Raw genomic sequence first — 18,689 nt, forward strand, 5'->3', positions numbered from 1 at the left:
ACAGGAGCTCTGGCTTCCTGGGCCCACATTCTGAAGCAGCAGCCAGCCGGTCTGGGAGCTGGGTAACGGAAGACCCTCAGCCAGTCCCGCCCCCGCCCCCACCCCCACCCCGAAGTTCTACAGATCCGGAGGCCAAGACTTCACTGTTAATATCCATTGTCAGTTTGCTTGGGTTTAGATTCACCATGGAAACACAGCTCTGAGTGTGTCTCTATGAGAGTATTTCAGAAAAGTTCATCTCGAAGCGGTGAGATGAATCCTGAATGGGGGAGGGGGCGGCGTTGAGGGAGCTGGGTCCTGGGATGAATAAAAGGGAGGTATGCTGAGGTGTGCTTCCTGACTGTGGCCCAATGTCGCCATCTGCTTCACACCCCCCTGTGACCATAACTTCTCCGCCAAGATGAACGGGAACTGGGAGCCAAAATCAACCCTGGCTCTTGAGTTACTTCTCATTGGATGCTTTGTTACAGCAAAGAGAAGAGTAACTCATACCCGGGCTCTGTGGGTAAAGTGGTCACTACACAGGCATGGGGACCTGAGTTAGATCCCACAGCACCCAAGTCACAGCAGGGCACTCGAGTCTGCAATCCCAGAGCCAGGGAGGAAGAGATGTCTGTGTTCCTGGAACTCATTAGCCCAACAGCTGAGCCTAACTGAGAGATCCACGTTCACCTAGAGACCCGGGCCCTGTCTGAAAAAATAGTGTGAGGAGCAATTGACGAAGACAATTGTTGAGCTCCACACACACATACCTGCATGCACATGTGAACACACCTATGTGAACATGTATGTACACTACACACAGAGAGAAAGAAAGGAGGAAAAAGTAATGAATACAGAAGCCAGGATGGCCTTGAACTTCTCAGTCTCCTGCTTCTGCTTCCCAAGGGCAGGTGTTACAGGTGTGTACCTCCTGCTTCTGCTTTCCAAGGGCATGCCTGGCTGGGCAGCTGACAATTTTTATGGAGACTCAAGAAACAATTAATGTATTTCTCTAAGTCCCTCTTTCTCAAAAATAAACAAAATATCAAGAATGGAATAATGGGAGGGAGTGTGTGTATGTGTGTGTGTGTGAGTGTAGTGTCTGTGTGTGTGTGTGTAAGACAGGGAGTATGTATATAAAAGTATAGTACCTGTGAGTCTGTGTGTGTGTGAGTGTAGTGTCTGTGTGTGTGTAAGAGAGAGTGTGTATATATAAGTGTAGTATCTGTGAGCATGTGTGTGTGTGAGCGTGTGTGTGAGCATGTGTGTGTGTGTGTGTGTGTATACCGTCTGTCAGTCTGTGGGCATGTGTGTGTATGAGCGTGTGTGTGTGTGAGCGTGTGTGTGTGTGTGTGTGTGTGTATACCGTCTGTCAGTCTGTGGGCATGTGTGTCCTTGCTGAAGGACAGTAGATAGGAAGGAGGGAGGTGATTGACATATGCAAAAGACCTGTTCAAGGTGTTTTTAAAAGTTGCCCAGCTATTGTTTGAGGTTTGAGAAAATAGCCAACACACACTCAGGGGAGAGACGCCAAACAGAGAAAGGGTTGCCACAAAAAACAAGACCTCTGCTCACCTAGACCCCAAGCTCCTGACTTCTCCTTCTAGGAGCCTTCACTGCCTCATGAAGCTGCAATCTGAAGTGGCGGTGAACCCTAAGTCACACCTCATGTCCTTAGCCTGGCAACCTGTGAGTGTGACTTGATTAGGGAGGCCTCAGAGGATGTGACTGAGAGCTTTGGCATGGGGAGATCATCACAGATCCAGTGACAGTGTCTTCGTTAAGCCAGTTTTTACTGTGGTGACAAAGTGACTGAAAACCTCTAAAAAGGAACGGCTCTAGCTGGAGGCTTTAGCGGCTCAGTGCACCGCTGGACACATTGCTATTAGGGCTGGCAAGACTTCATGATGAGCAGTGAAGCTCCCAGCAGAGGAGGCTGCTCACCTCTGGGCAGCCAGGAAGCAGGGAGAGAGTGTGGATGGAAAGAGTCAGAAGCCAACAGATAAGGGTACGCCTGCCACATTGGCTTCCCCTTCTAAGATCTGATCTCTGAAGGTTGCTCTCCCTCCCAGTAGCTTCAGCACATGGCCTTCTGGAACATTCCATTCCAAACCATAGCCACGGTTATAAACAACATGGAGAGCAGGGCTGTGCTCCAGAGTGGCCCACGTGGTCCCCAGGGCAGCTCCATCTGGAGGTAACAGAGGCTCTGAGAAGTGGGTGAGCTCTTTAGGTCACCAGGACATGGGTGTGAAGTAGGACTCTGTCCCCTTAGGTTTCTATTTTGCTTCCTGGCCATGACTTCTTGTCACGGTGACCTTTTGTCAAGGTGATATCTTGTCAAGGTGATTTCTTCACCACAAGCTGGGTCAGTCATGGACTGAAAACGCCTGGACTGTGAGGCGAAATGAACCTTCCTTCTTAGTAAGGCGATGGTCCCAGGTGCATGCTACAGTGAGGAAAGCTGACCACACAACAGAGACTGGAGTGGTGCAGCCTCAAGTCAAGCAATGCCGGCAGGCACCCGAAGCTGGCACGGTCTCCTTCAGCCACTGTCTCAGTGAGAAGCGTCATGCAGGAGCACCCCTGCCTCTTAGCTCGGGACTGGACAGAGAGTCAGCTTCTTTGCTCTCCTCAAGCCTTTAAGGCCCTCCCACTTGAAGGCCCACCCACTTTAAGGAGCACCCTCTTCAAGGACCACCCACTTTAAGGACCACCCACTTGAAGGCTCACCCACTTTAAGGACCACCCACTTTAAGGACCACCCACTTTAAGGACCACCCACTTCAAGGAGCACCCACTTCAAGGAGTACCAGTCCCTTGAGTCAGCCCCCAATTCAAATGCGGACCTTGTCCCCAAAACGTGCACACTGAAAAGCCCAGTCATTATGTGACCAACCTGGGTACCCTGTGGCCCAGTCAAGTTGGCACACAGAACCAACCGTCACCTTGCCTTGGAGGTTCCTGAGGGCATGCAGCCCCACTGATAGCTTTTCAGGCTTCTGGCTCCCAGGACCGAGAATGAATAAATGTCTGCTCTTCTAAGCTATTCTAAGTGTGTGGGCTTGCTATGGCCATGAGGGAGAAGTCGCATGTGCCCCTGGCTGCCCCCCTCCTGGGGTGTCTGTGTACATGGTGCCTGCTGTGCCCTGTACCCTTCCTCTAGCCTTCTCAACGTTTCTAGAACACCTTTCTCGAAGACATCTGCCCCCACGGTCCTTTTTAGGGTTGCACTGTATCACAGCTCGGGCACGTCCCACTGATCTGTGTATTTCTCCCAGGATTGAAGATGCTGGGGTTGTTTCCAATATTTTACAGTCACAGGCAAGGCTTCAGAGGGAACCTTCTCCCACACACCTGTGGGGCGGAATGCCCCCAATGAAACTGCTTTCTCGGAGAGCATGTGCCTGTCACATTGCTAAAGGCATTGCCAAGTTGACCTCTGAGCTTATGCTGCAGATCCCTTTTAGAAAGTACATTTTTTTTCTCATTATAAAAGTAATCTTTTAGTGGAATTCTTAAGTGTGATTTGATTACACCTTGTAACCAAAATCTTTTCTAGCAGAACATAGTCAATGGGAAAATAGCATCAATTACCTGAAATTTTCTTGCCAGCCTTGTCCTGATTGCCCTTCTCCTGCTAAATGGGGGTTCTCATACGCTGTCTGTTTTTGCTCCAGGTGGCCAATGTCGGGGACTCAGAGGCAGGGCTCGGAGACAGGGCTCTTTGAGCCAGGACAGCCCTGTGAAAGGAAAGGTCAGTGACTAATCCCTGATGCCCACCTTTCTCAGGCATGTGAAGAGGAAGAAAGTGGAACCTTCTCCCTCTGGACCATCTGATAATTAATGTCATGTACTCAGGGTATCCTTTGGGCTAGGGCAGGGTACTTGGCTTTCTAGAGTGCCACCAACTCCTATCCTGTGCTTAAGGTCTCTGGTCTCCTCTCCCCTTAGTCCTGAACTGGCTGCCAGGCTGCCAGAACCATGACTTCCTGTTCGGTGCCCCCACCTCTAAGTGTACCATCCCCCCTTAGTTTCTTCCTGTCCGGTGCCCCCACCTCTAAGTGTACCATCCCCCTTAGTTTCTTCCTGTTCGGTGCCCCCACCTCTAAGTGTACCATCCCCCTTTAGTTTCTTCCTGTTCGGTGCCCCCACCTCTAAGTGTACCATCCCCCCTTAGTTTCTTCCTGTCCGGTGCCCCCACCTCCCAACCCTCAGAGGGAGCCAGCCCTGCTGACGTTTGACCTTGGCCTTGTAACCTTCACAACAGCCTAGTGACGAATAAATCCAGCTTGCAGTACTGTGTTGCCAGGCAGCCCTGGGATAGTAATAAAACTGGGGAAGAAACCCCAAACAAATACCAGCACTCCAGGAGTAAATGACAACTCAGGAAATCAGACAGCCAAGGACAGACAGAGGCCAGGGATGAGCTGGCTGCCACCGTGAGCCTTTAAGGAACCTGGCTACCTAAAAGCTCCGTCATACACAAACAAAACCCAAGCTGGAGGGACAGAATTAGCCTGAAGGCTGTTACCTTGATCCCTTGGCAGCAGGGATTAACAAATCACAGATAGCCCATGGCTCAAATGTGGCTGGGGGGCCCCAATTATAATAAAGTTTTATTGGGACATAGCCATGCTCACTTACTGATGCACTGAGCGGAGGATTTTCACCCATAAGGGCAGCACTGAGAAGATGACATATGCAAAGCCTGAGAATTTCACTGCCTTGTCCTTTGTAGGAAAAAAAATTGCTAATCCTAGCTCACGGATAAATCTAATTCCTCCGTGGCCAGGAAGAGAGGCCTTGGTCACAAGGATCCTCCCCATCAGCCATCTGTGCCCCCATCCACTGCCCCATCTTGTTACCTGTGTATCCATTCCCAGTGCTCACTCTTCTCCAGAAGACTAAACCACCTTAGTCTCCAGGACGGTTGGCGCACACAGGGACAAGAGTGTCCCCCAGCATCCTGGCCGACTCCCGGAGGCTATGCCCACCTGTTTGCCCATCTTGGTCGTCAGGCCCCAGCTTCCGAGCTGTCTCCACCGTGGAATAGCATCCACTATAGACCTACGAAGTCCCCACTCCGCCCTTGCGGCTAGGCTGCACCTCTGGGAGACTGTAAGCATCAAGACAGCAGGCAAGTCTCAGCTCAGCCTGAGCTCTGCAAAAGCCACCTGTGGGCCGGGCCAGGACGGAAGGGTCGGCTGAAAGAGGGAGTGTGTGGAAGAGGGGCGTGGCCTGGTACCTGCCTGGTGCCGGGGCACCCCACAGCCTTCCCTGGGCCCCCAGAAGGGAGTCCAGCCCCTTACACACTCTCCTGCTGGCGCTGAAGGCTGTTCACCCACACACCGTGCAGAGAGTGGTGCTCCGCCAGCTGCAATGCCCAGGGCAAGAGCCGAGCATGGAGCTGTCCCTGCTGCTGCAAAACACACTAGTCCATCCTTCCTCCTGGGAGCTCACTCTCTCACGCATCGCTAGAACTCAGGAAAGAACAAGTCTAGGACAGGAGGGAAAGCGGGTGTGATGAAGCTGTGGCCCCTGGACCCGGGATCACACCCCACTTCGCTCTGCTACCCGGGATCACACCCCACTTCGCTCTGCCTGCCGTCACCCTGGCTCTGGCCTGACACAGCCCTTGGCTTCCGCCTGGCCCACAGGAGCTGCTTTGGCCAGCGGTAGACACCTGGAAGTGATAACTCTGAGGCCGACCTCATGAGGGACTGCGTGTTTTCTTGCCCACTTGGCCTTCTCCGGGATGGGTCCGCCCTCCTGGCCCAGTGTCTGGGGAAGATGAGGGCCCGATGAGGTCAGGCCACGCAGACAATCCACAGTAAGATGAGGTATTGCAGTGGTCCATCTGAGACCCACAGGATTCAACTGACACAGCCCTACCTGTACCTTGCCCTTAGTGGGGGACACTTGGTTCATACTAATGGCTTCCAAACAGGTGGCACAGTCTTCCTACCCAAGACCTTTCTGCCCCAGATGCCTGAAACTGCAGATAGTAGACCAAGCCCTATATTTAATGCTTTCCTACTTTCTGTGAAGCCTCTCAGCGCAGTGCCCTGCTCATCCTGGTCCTCCAGACTTTATGCCCGGGTGACATTGCTCTTCTGATATTTTAAAGTTGTTGTGACTGAAAATACAGTTACTTGAACACAGGTACAATGACTGGTGACAGTGGCAGGAATAACCTAGGTAAGTGCTGGGTGCCCACCAGGCAGGCAGTGCGCGCGCACGCGCGCGCGCGCGCGCACACACACACACACACACACACACACACACACACACTGTGGACTCGCTGGCCGAGGCGAAAGAGACGGTGCAGGCCTTCACCACTGCTCAGAGCAGCACGCCATTTGAAGCTTGCAAACGCGCTGGGCCTGGAACTTCCCGTAAGTATCTGGCTCGCAGCTCCTGTGAGTATCTGAAGCCACAGCTAACTATGGAGTACTACGTTAAGTGGGTGTTGTAATCCTTAAGCTACAGCAACAACCAGAAGCGAATCCAGCGTCATTCTTGCTGCCCGCTCCCTGGCTTCTTTTCTTTCTTGCTCTGAGCCCCAGGTGAGGAGCCCGACCTCTCTGAACACCCAGGCTCCCTGGTCCCTGGCTTATGTTTAGAATGAGCCTGAGGCTGCCATCCTTGGGAGGGGTGGGGCGGGCCGGGAATCTCCTCCCCGATTCTCCTTGTCTGGGTGGCGGTTCTCACACCAGCACCTGCCAAGTGGCTGTCACTGCTCTGTTCTTCCAGCTCTGTCACACTGCTCCTTCTCCTTCCCTTCCCAAGCAGGATGGCAGTGGCATCCTGTGTGGTGTCTTCATGGTGTCTCCACACGCCTGCGACTCCTCTATGCGAAGGCCTTTCAGTGGCTCCCTCAAGATCTTAGCTCCACGCCTTCCTGTCTGTCACAGGGTGGGGTCGTTTTAAGATGTTCCCGATGCTGCCATCTGACCTCTATAGGATGTGGGGACGTTTCCACTCCACAATGGCCTTGAGTGAGTTCCCTGGCCTCTTGACAACTTCTTTGCTCACCCCTAGAAGGGGTGACAATGAGCTTAGCCTCCAGGTAGATTTGGGGAGCAAAGGGGCTGCACAGCTACAAGTTATGAACGTGCCCCCACACGGCCCCAAGGATCTTAGGACAGTACACATGAGGACAGGCTTCAGATGACCCCAGGAAGCATCAACCAGCAAGAGTGGTTGGAGCTGGAGAAGAAAGCAGGCAGCAGAGAGCCCCCAAGATATTTGGACTGTGGTTTCATTGTTTTTGGAAGAGGTTTGCTGTCCTTGTTAGTTTTTATTGCCAACATGGCACAGCCCAAAGTCACCTGGGGAGAGGAAATCTCAGTTGAAGAATTGTTTCAACTAGCCTGGTCTCTGGGGCATTTTCTTAATGCAGGAGGGTCCAGCCCACTATGGGTAGCACCATCCCCTAGGCAAGTGGGTCTTGGCTGTGTAAGAAAGGTAGCTGAGTATGAGCCAGTGAGAGTCAACAAACAGCATCCTTCATGGATCCAGCCTCCAGGTTCCTCTCTTGAGTTTCCACCCCAATTTCCCGCAGTGATGAACTGTGACCTGAAAGTGTAAGACAAATAAATTCTTTCCTCTCCAAGTTGCTTTTGGTCAGAGCACTTTATCACAGCAACAGAGATCAACCCAGAACAGTAGCTGTTGAGAGCTTGTGGGCAGGGAAATGACAGCCCGCCTGACAAATAGAGACAGACAGACAGACAGGCAGGCAGGCAGGCAGGCAGAGATGTCAGCAACTTCCTTTGGAGGAATTTCAAAGCAGTCTGTGTCTTGTTTCCCTTCTACACAAATGGGAAACAGAGATAAACAGAGCTCTACAGTCAGTGTGTTGACTTTGGCCTTGGTTCTTTCCCTGAGTGACATGCCGCTAGCTGGATGCCCTGCCAGCCATGCTCAGCAGCTCAGAGCCAGCAGGGATACCTTTCTGGGTAAGGGTGCCACACTGGAGGCTATGGCATGAAGTACCTGGAGCTGTGTGGGACTCAGCAAGGAACTGGGAGCAGAACAGGAGGGTAGGAGGCCTCTGAGTCAGGGCCCCTGCTCTGCCTAGATGCCCTGTTCAGTGGTCCTCTGCATGGAGGTGGAATACTCATCCATCCTCTTGGTTCTGACTGCTGAAGGTGCCTTCTGTTTTTTGTTGGTTTTTTACACATGTGAGGGAGAAAAAAATCTGAGTCATTGCACCAAGCTGAGCAAAGCCTAATAGGGCAGCTTAGAGTTACAGAGTATACCAAAGGAGCAAAATAAAAGCCCCATCTGTTTACCCCACATATTAGTCTGCTCATATAAGGAGGCCAGTCTCTCTTGGTTGTGCTTTTGTTATGTTTTTTACTGAAACATTCATTTATGACTTGAGCATCTTATTAAACATAATTAGTTTCTATTTTTTGTTTTCTTTTGTTTATTTTTTGAGACAAGGTCTTTCTGTGTAGCCCAGAAGGAATTCTTGATCCTGCTGTTTCTATCTTTCTACCTCCGAGTGCTGGCTGGGCGTATAGGCATATGCCACACCTGCTATCATTCTCTCTTTCCTTCCCTCCCTCTCTCTGTCCCCCTTTTTTATTAGAGGTCTTACTGCATAGACCTGGCTGTCTGGAACTTGCTATGTAGACCAGGCTGGTCTTGAACTCACAGAGCTGTGCCTGCCTCTGCCTCCTGGGTGCTGAGACTGAAGGCATGCGTCCCCGAACCCAGAGTGTATCATCACTATTTCCTGTGACAATTTCCGTATCAGTCAGTACTTCCTGGTCCACAGCAGTCGGAAGGCCAGTTTGCTGTTGGAGACAGCAGTCAATCAACAGTGCTCGCTATGCAAGAACCAGGCCCTATGCTTGATCCCCAGGACTCAGGTGAAAGTGGCCAGGCACAGTGGCTTCAGTGTGCCAGCCACTGCCAAGGAGGCAGAAATGGCGGTGGCCGCGAGAGCCTCGTCACTGAGGCCCGGCCAGTGAGAGACTGTTTCCAATAACAAATGATGGCCCCTGTGATGCCTAATCTTGCCCCGCCTTTGCCTGGAATGCCAACCTCTGGGCACTCCTGTGGGGGGTTCTCTTGATCAGGCTCTCTGAAGCAGGGAGACCCGTTCTGAGTGTGGTGCCACCCTCTGTGACAGCTGGTTTAAAGGGCTCTGGAGAAGGAAGCTTGCTTTCCGACAGCTTGCTGGTGCCCTTGCTGCCAAGCCCCCCCACACACACACAGACTCTGCTGCTGCACTCCTTTGCTGTATTAGAACTGCTTTTTTTGTGATTCCAGAAGACTGAAAGGCTGAGGCTGTCCTGGAATCTCCCAGGCCTTCAGTGTGGTACTAGGCCTGCCGAGACGTCCTGCCTTGTGGACCGAGAAACTACCGGATTCTTCTCTGCTCTGACTGAGACAGTCACTGGGCCATGTCCTATAAACCAACCTAATAAATCACCTTTTAGTTTATATATTACGTATATATGTATATGTTATATGCACATGTGTGTATGTATGTTTATGCATATATGCATATGTGCATGTATATATGTACATTCGTATATGTTTGTTCATATATATGCATGCCTTCTGTCAGTTCTGTCCCTCTAGAGATCCCTGAGGAATACAGACAGCCAAGGAGGACCTCTGGCCTCCACATGCACGCCTACACCCTAACACACATGTGGATCCCACACATGTACGTATATATCCAAAAATAAAAATAAAAGAAATAGGAAGCTGAACTTCGACTGATTCGAGGAACAATGGGAACTAGAGGGGCGGCCCAGGGGGCTGGGGCGGCTCCGGGGCTGGGGTTCAGCTCCCAGCAGTCACACCCGTAGCTCACAATCACCTGTAACTCTAGCTCCAGGGGATCTGATGTCCCTTCTGGCCTCCTTGGACACACACACACACATGTTGTGCATATACAGATAAGCAGACACACACATTCACATGAATAAAGATGTTTGTAAGAGAACGAGCAAGGAAACTTTGGCAGCCATCTCTCCATGGTGGTCCTTGGCAACTCCAGATTTATATCCTGCAGGCTCAACAACTCTAGATGAAATGAGGGCCTTGGCTTTCAGGATAACATGCTTACCCTGGCCCAGTGTCAGAGATGGCACGCTGTGTGTGACCAAGCCTTAGGTAGGTGTCTATGTCCATCCACCCTGCAAGGAGATCGGGTGGGGAGGCAGGGATGTGTGCGGGAACCGAGAAAGCAGAAAGTAGTGTTTACACACTCCTATCCTGTTCATCCCAGCACTCCCGGGGCCTTCTAATACAAGAATATTCATGCAAATGACTGTGGACATAAAACCAGAGGCCTGGCTAGGTCGACATCAATCTTGGGAGCCAGGGCCTGGTGGGGTAGGGAGCCATAATACAGACCTTCAGAGGTCGGTTCAATGTAGTTGTCACCAGGGTGACAGGCGACAGAATCTTCAAACCCAGCAAAAAAGACTTAGCTCTTTGCTTTGTAGATAGACTAAACTCAGACCCAGGCAGGCTCAGGGGCCCTCATTAGGAAGACATGAAGAGAGGCAGTGGCGGTGAGTGAGGTTACTAGTGACAGAAAGTACCGTGTATCAGGCGGGGAGAAGCAATTGCGGAACAACCATCTCCATTTCCTGACTTCAGGTTTGGCTGGATCCAGGTGCTCAGCAGCCGTCAGGAAGCTGCATGTGCCCGCCTCAGGCCCGGCCTCCTCTGCCTTGCTATCATCCCAAAGGCGAGCAGCATTGGCCTTGCACCTCTGGCCAGCAACTCCAGCGGGAAGAACAGGCCCTCTCCCTGCAGTCCCAGATTTCTCTTCCATTAGGCTGTGAGCTCCCCACACAGTCTTGAACTGCCCTGGTAACCGGGGTGATAAGATCACCACTAGCCAAGCCTGAGGTGTGTGCGCCCCTCCCCCAGCGTCTTTGGAAGCTCAAGGACTAGCAAGGAGAAGGGGGGGGTCCACAGAGGGACATGTCCCTACTTGGAAAGATGTATGTGAGGTGGGGGTCTGCAGTCCCCAGCTGTGTGGAGACAAACGCTTGGTTGGGTGTGGACGCACGGGTCAAGACTCACGGGGCTAGGCTCAGTATAGGTTAAATGTAGTTTTATTCAGGGAGAGGTCACTTACACAAGAAGCAGACGGCCGCCGCAGGGTCCCGCTCTAAGGATCCTCACAGGCTGCTCCCTGTGACCTGACCTGAAGCAAGAGAGAGAGAGTCACCTGCCCAGACCCCAGACCTAAACCCACTTTCCTTCATGTCTGCACCTGTTGCCACGCCCAAATGGGCGTGGTCGGTGCTATCCGTTCAGGCGAGGTGGATATCTCACTGCAGTTCGGGGAGGAGGGTGGAGGCCTGGCTTGCCTTGGGCTAGCTGGGAGTCTGGATTCAGGGTAGGATGGCAGAGACCCAATCCCCCCAGAAGGGGTGCCTACCCCTGACAGATGTGCAGAGCTCGTTATCCTTCTGTAGGGGCATCTCCAAAATCTCCCAGACTGGCTCCCTAAGAATGGCTGCTGCGGGAGAGCCACACTGCACAGAGCTTTGCTGTGGGGATGGCATCACCAGGTAAAGGGAAACCACACAATGGCGGGTCCTGGGTGCATGCTCTAACTGAGGCCGGCACGCTGCCTTTTGTGTTTTCACTGGGCCTAGCATGGACCAGGTCTACGGGAAATACGCATATCGGGCGGGTGCAGGACTTGACAGAAACGGCTCTGGCTCACAGGAGTAGGGGCTACTTTCAATCTGATCTGGTCTTTGGCTGGGTGGCCCTCACTTAGTCACTAACCCTCTCTGAGTCTCCAGGCTCCTCACCTGTCAAATGAGAAGGTTGGAGCACCTGGTCCCCAAGTCCACACTGAGCTCTAGCATCCGTTAGATAGTCTTCTCTATGAAGGGGACCCTGGCTCTGGCACCAAACCTCCCTCCCATTCCTTGTTCCCTGGACTCCAGCTCTAGGCTGTGGGTCTCTCTCAGTGCCCTGGAAGGGGCCATCTGGGTCTGGGCCAAGGGCAGAGGTGCCTCCGGCATGGTAATTACTGTAAGAGTGGAGTTTAAGCTCTTGGCTTCATAGGGTAGAGTCCTCTGTCAGCAGAAAGCCGAGGTCTCCCCGAGTGAGAGCTAATTTCCTTTGTGGCTCGTTTCCCTTCCCTGCTGTCATTTTTCCTCAGCTGCTTTATGACTGTGGAGCCATTTGGAGCAGCGGGCAGTGACAGCAGCCTCACGCACAGCAACAGGAAGTCCCCTACATGCCCCGCACTGGGCCCCAAGGGTGGCTGGGGCCTCCCATGGTCAGTTACCTTGTGAACCCTGCCAGGTCCAGGCTGTTCCCTACCAGGCCCCCGGCACTTCCTGGACAGGCTTGCAAGGAAATAATGTAATTAAATGATGCTCAGGCAGGTCCATGCTGTCTTGATGAGCAGACACGGACTTTGTCTTGGCTCAAAGTGGCAAGACAGGGGAAGGGAGCCAGCTAGGAGCCACCAGTCTTGAGGTGGACACCTACCTCGCAGGCACAGCAAAATGGAGTCCCCCTCAGAGGCCACAGTCTCCTGTAGAGACTACACACTGGCAGCTGTTGAGAAAGTGCTGCCTGAACTCAAGGCATCAGTGGAGAGTGACTGGGTTATATCAGATCTGTGGTGCGCCTGGTAGAGTCGGGGCTGGGCATAAGTTCACTGAGCATCTGGTGAACCGGGCGTCAGAACCTCAGTTCTTTCAACTGCAGAAGGGTCCTGAAGAAGACTGAAGTGCACAGGCTAAGCATCCTGCACAGGAGGGGGCGTGGGGCGTGGCCCCCGTACTCTGTTGGAGAAGGCGGGGACCCAAGTTCTCCTCTGGATTCCAGCAGCAGACTCCGCTCAGCCTTGAGTGGGCAGTGGCCCCTCTTAGCACACTTCCTCTCGGCCCTAGATCCCTTTGAGACTTGAGTGTGTGATTCTGTTGCCTAGCAATGGACACCCAGGATCCCACAAATGTGGCATGAGATCAAAAGGGGGAGTCAGGAATCAGGAGGACAGAGTTCTTCTGAAGGCCGTGGGAGACAGAAGGTCTGATCTGCTGCCAGGCAAACGTCGGGAGGAGCACCGGAGCTGAGGGGCAGATGGGCTCGGCGGTTATTTCTCTGGACCAGGGGAGCGGTGGCTCTTTGTAGTTCAGTCAGCCCCATGTCCATTCAAGACTCACGAGTTCCATAGAGCTCTCACATGTGTCTCTTGGAGTTCTCCTGAGTTTTCCAGGATCTATGTCCCCTGATGTGCAGGATGAGGGCCATGGATGTCGGGACCAGTTTAGGAGGTACCCAGAATGCAATCGTGTGGCCTTTGGCAAGGCCATGTCTACTGGATTCGGATGCTTTCGGCTGCCTGAGGACTCTTGGTCTGGGCTAACATTTCTTTCAAGCCTTGTAACACTTGCCCAGTTGGCAAAAAGAGATCGGCCTCAGCCCAGCCCAGGCACGTTCTGCAGCGCCCGGCGTTTCCTCGGATTTCTTCGCGTCGCTTTGTTTTGTGGCATTTGTTTTAACAGTTGTCTTCTATTTATGGCTCGTGATATTGGCTTTCCACTTACGGCAGTGATAAAAAAGCTTCTTTTTACATTTTATTTCTTTAAGTGTTTTAAAGGTGGCTGATGGGAAGAGAAATACTTAAGCAACACAAGTGGGGTGTGGATAAGGACCGTGACTGTGATGACATGACTTTAAGGATGCGAGTTTAAGAAATGCTCATTGCAGGGACATGACGCTGTTGCCAGCCACTGGGCTGAGTCCTGAGTTAGCAAAACCAGGCACGCAAACCCCTGTCCTGATAGAGCTGAAACTATAGCAGAGTCCAGAAGCTGGGGGAAGCTGGAGCAACTCAGGGGTTGCTCGTGCGCCCGTGGTGGTTAGCAGTTTGGAGAAGCAGGAAGCAGGAATGGTCAGCAAAGTGGCCAGCACTGAGCCTAAAGCAAGGAGACCACTGCAGAGACAAAGAACAGAAGCCCAGCTCCAAAGAGTCAGCGGTGCTGCCAGCCCCTCCTGGCGGAGGCTGGTTTTGGAGACTCCCTATTGGAGGCCGTACACAGTGGGGAGCCCCACATCAAGGTACCTGCCCCCCTTTAAAGCGGCCTCTGTGCAGTGGTGCGGGATCCCACGGCTTCATGGCACCCCATGCTGCACAGGACTACCCCATGCCAGGAGGTCAGGACTCCCTGGAGGTGCACCAGCTGGCTCTGAACTCACTTTCTGAGCCATCAAAGGGTCAACAGTGTGGTGACAAGTGTACTTTAGTGTTTCAGTTCTTTGAAAATTGGCCATCTTTCTGTGGTCCGTCTACAGCCTGGTAGGAAAAGGGTAGGGAATCGCCTGGGTAGGAGAGCCAGAATTCAAATGGGGCTCTGCTGTTTGTAAACTGTCTGATTCTGGAGGTTTCTTTTGTTCCTTTTTTAAGAAAAATTAAGACTCTCTCTCTCTCTCTCTCTCTCTCTCTCTCTGTGTGTGTGTGTGTGTGTGTGTGTGTGTGTGTGTGTGTGTGTGTGTGTGTGTATGTGTGTGTGTCAGCCTCATGTCTACCAAGAGGCTAGATGAGGGTGTCAGCTCTCCTGGAGCTGAGGTTACAGGTGGTTTAAGCCACTCAGCTCTTAATCTACAAGGCAGCTCTTCAGCCCCCTCCCTCCCTCCCTTTTGTTCTTTTGAGCTCTGGTCAGCTCTAATCTGAAATGAGAATAACATGTTGAATGAGGTCACAGCATTGTCTTGGCCCATGTGACCGGTTAATAATAAATGGCCTCTTGTTCTTCTATGCCCTTAACCTTGCCTTACTCAGAACACCTCATGCCCCTTCTCCAGGAAGGGGTCTCAGGAGATAAACAGGAAGTGCAGAAGTCCATTCATTCAGCAAGTACTTACTGGCCAGCTATGTGCCAGGCACTATTTCCATTGCTCGGCACTGTGCAAGCAGAGATGCCGTAGTCTGGATATGTCGGCAGAGCAACTGTGAGACTCTGCCAGTGACAGAAGACACTCAGGGATCCAGAGACGACTCCACAGAAGAGATGACACCGGGATGGGAGAGACTGAATGCCACAGAGGTTAGGGGCAGGGAAAGCACTCCAAAGTGCAGCTATAAGCAGAGAAAGGCAGTGTAACAGGTCATTGTGGACTGGGCTGGGTGAGGAAGCCTGCAGTTCCTGTCTGGTGCCTGGGCCCCACGGCAGGTCAGGCTAGCCCTCTGCTGCCGCAGGCCTCCCGAGGACTGTGCTCAGACTTAGGAGCAGGAACTGCTGGCTGGATCTCTCTCCCTGAATCCCAGCCTCCCTCAGCCCTGCGTTGGGAGAAGTCCTTATGGCTAAGATGAGGCAGGGGTGGGGTGGGGGAGCAAGTGTGTTTGCTGGCACCAGAATCACAGCAGAAGCCAGGGCTGGAAAGCTTCCCAAGTATTTAGAAATTAAAATAATAAAAAGAAAGCCGAGCATATGGAGGTTGTAAAGTGCCGTCCATCTTAAAGAAGGGACACAACTTCCTCAGGATGCCCGGGAGAGCAGTCAGGGAGTGTGCACAGGGTAAGTGTATGCCCCGGGTCTCCAGGGCGCCGGGGAGCTGATGTGCTGCCCCAGCTCTGCTGGCCTAGGAGGAGGCAGGGTGAGAAGCCCTTAAAGAGTGTGCTGTGGAGAAGAGAGGGGAGGTCTGGCGTCCCGCCCTTCCTTCAGAAGAACACCAATCCTCCATAGTCCAGGGGACACGCACCCCTTAGCTCAAATCTGAACCCCACTTTAATTGTCCTCACCCCTCTTCTCCCCGTGAAGCCACCGCCAGAGCAGGTATTTGAGGGTCATCCCTTAGAAGCCTCCAGATCTAGCTGCTTCTCGCCATGTGTTTTCCCTACCTCCAGCACAGCCCTTGGCCAGCAGCAGCCACCCCTGCCTGGTCTCTGGATGCCCCACCCCCCATCTCACCAGAACAGAACTCAGGGGGCTCTGATGGCGTTCACATAACTGTAATACAGGCTGAGTCATCTGTCCCCTTAGCATGAGTTGGGGGCACTCAGTCCCCATGGCTACTGATGCTGGGCTCAGAACCCTCCAGGGAGCCCTCAGTGCCTAATTTTCTCAGTGTCCAGAAGCCCCACGGTGCTAGGGAGCTGAAAGCTGTAGACATCAGGGAAAAGAGGAGAGGCAGTCGTCCTGTGGGCTCCTACTGCTGAGGGGACCAGGGCAGCTCACCGTCTCTGAAGGTTCTTGAGTACCTTGGCTTGGAGGGACAGAGGTAGGCGGCAGGTATCAATGTGGGGGTTCCTCCTTGCACCCCCTCGGTGCTGCCTCCCCTCTCCACTGTTCTGCTGTGTCCTGGCCTCCACAAGACAGCTTTCCCTGGCTGTGCCAATCTTGCTGCCACCTGTTCGTGCTGTGCCGGAGCCAGCAAAGTGGCCCTGCTTCAAGCCCAGAGCAGCTGGGAGAGCGGTTGCCAAGCCTCGTTGTCCCCCTTGTTCCCCTCCTTTGTTGCAGCTCTGGCTTCAAGTCAGCCTGTCACCTGCTGGCAGCTGGGCAGCCCCTTCTCTTCCATGCCACAACCCCTATCCAGCCCTTCCAGACCCCAGGTCCTCAAGACAGGCTGTCGGGTGAGGCACACAGCCAGTAGTCACTTGGCCCTCACCACTTAGCCCTGACACAAGCATATGCACACAAATGCATGCATACACGTGCACGCAAGCACATACAAGCACATGTGCACACATGGATACACACAAGCACATGTGTGCAGGCACACATAAAGTCATGTGAGGAGACACATACATGCATGCATACAGATGCAGATAAATGCATGCACATAGCCATTTACGGACACATATGTGCACACATGGATGTGTTTACACACATATGCCCCCATGTGTGACCACACATGCACCATCATCCAAAAGCATACAGGTGCATATGAGCAAGCATGCATGCATGAACACATATGCATGTGAACAATGAATACATATGAATGTGCATACATAGGCACATACACATTCAAATATGCCCACATACATACAGATACACAGGTGTCCAATATACATGTATATGTATGTACAATCCACATACATAAGGCATCCACGAACATGTACATATAAGCGCACACGTTCACCTACACAAATGCTCATTCACTGACACAAATATACATGTGCCCAATGAAAACATACAAATGCTCATGACAAGCTCACACGCAGGCACACACAAATATGCAAACATGCATATGCACATGCTTGCATAGGGATTCATGTCCACACAGGCATACACTTCATACTTCAATGCACACACATTGAGAAATGCATACATACGTACTCACAAAGGAATACACACATAGACACACATGTGTACACATGAGTGCATGCACATATATGTGTGTTCACACACTTACATACACTGTGGACATGTACAAATGCATGCTCATACATGCATGCACCCAGTTTTATACATCCTATATGAGCATGCACACATATTCATGGGTTTATGCAAAGACATCTTCACAGGTGCACATACATGCACAGATGCACATGATTACACATGTGCAGGCAAAAGCACATGCACACACAAGACACACACATAGGCATACATGCTCATAAATGTACATGTGTGTATATGCATACAACCACGTGGCACACATATGTGGACCCATCCCTGCGCACACACCCATGCATATGCATACATCTGTGCACACAGAATACATCCACGCACACACAAGCCCCATGACCTTGACAACGCCCCTCCGGACATTGGATTCCTCAGCTGCCCCAGCTAAGTCTGTGCCTGGCTAACCCGCAATGTCACTGTGAAGAACAAACGGAGGGCCGGCGACTAAACTCCCTCGGGAACAGGCAGGGATATAATTAGACACGTGCGTGGGCTGGAGAAATGCAAACTGTGAAGTGCTGTGAGGCCCAGGAGCTGCTGTCGCTGGGTTCTCGCGCGCGCGTGTGTGTGCCTGGCCTCAGGAGAAGGAGGCAGGCTGAGTTTGTCTCTGAACCGCTGGCTCCAGCCGAGGAGCATGTGACGGCTGAGAGACAGACACATGAGCAGATCGAGCAAGACAGGAAGACAGACAAATAAACACAGATAAAACAGCCTGCGAGGCGATGGCTCTCCTGCTGGGAACCGACGAGGCTGTGAGACAACCGGGTTGCTGTAGCTCCGAGACTCGCCCCTCCTCCAGCAGGCCCCTTCCAGGGCCTCCTCCCCCCTCCCCTTTGCTGCCACCCTTAGGCATGTACTCACATGCATCCGGGCCTGTGGGCACACACTCTCTGAATGCACCATAGGGCAGGGCAGGGGCAGGGCCTGAGTTGGAGAACAGTCCCCGGGAGAGCCGGGCTGCACACCTACACCTCCGTGGAGAGAGTGAGAAGCAGCAGGGCATCTCCAAAGGTTGCTAATCCCTGGGGATGAGTCAGCAAGTGAAGGCTGTGGAGGATGGGAGGAGACAGAGCGTCCACAGAAGCCTGTCCATATTGCTTCCCTGTGTGCTCACAGCCGCCCCCCCCCCAGGCACCTGCAGCTGAGCAGCCAGCCTGGGGGCATAGGGTGGACTCTGGGTACCTGCTACACATCCTCCCGCAGCCACCAGATGGTTCTTTCTAGAATGAAATTCAATCTGTCTATGCCCCATCTGCTGCCCCCTTCCACGGTACCCACGACACCAGTAATAAAGTGGAGTGTTAGCATGGCTTCCGAGGGCCCAGGGGCGTATCCCTTCCC

At 52.7% G+C, this 18,689-nt stretch overlaps 1 long non-coding RNA gene across 2 annotated transcripts; it reads right to left on the minus strand.

Moving 5' to 3' along the window:
• Positions 1-4,575: 4,575 nt before the first annotated feature.
• Positions 4,576-18,005, minus strand: LOC121143667. Of its 2 annotated transcripts, XR_005880972.1 has the most exons (4): positions 14,866-18,005; positions 12,278-13,936; positions 11,105-11,173; positions 4,576-7,563 (listed from the first exon to the last, which is right to left on the minus strand). It is a non-coding gene; the product is annotated as an uncharacterized LOC121143667 (long non-coding RNA). The 2 variants fall into 2 exon arrangements; XR_005880971.1 differs by having other exon boundaries at positions 11,105-13,936.
• Between the last annotated feature and the right edge of the window lie 684 nt (positions 18,006-18,689).

This window comes from Mesocricetus auratus, unplaced genomic scaffold (genome assembly GCF_017639785.1).
Source record: "Mesocricetus auratus isolate SY011 unplaced genomic scaffold, BCM_Maur_2.0 Super-Scaffold_100013, whole genome shotgun sequence".
In the NCBI taxonomy this organism is placed as follows: domain Eukaryota; kingdom Metazoa; phylum Chordata; class Mammalia; order Rodentia; family Cricetidae; genus Mesocricetus; species Mesocricetus auratus.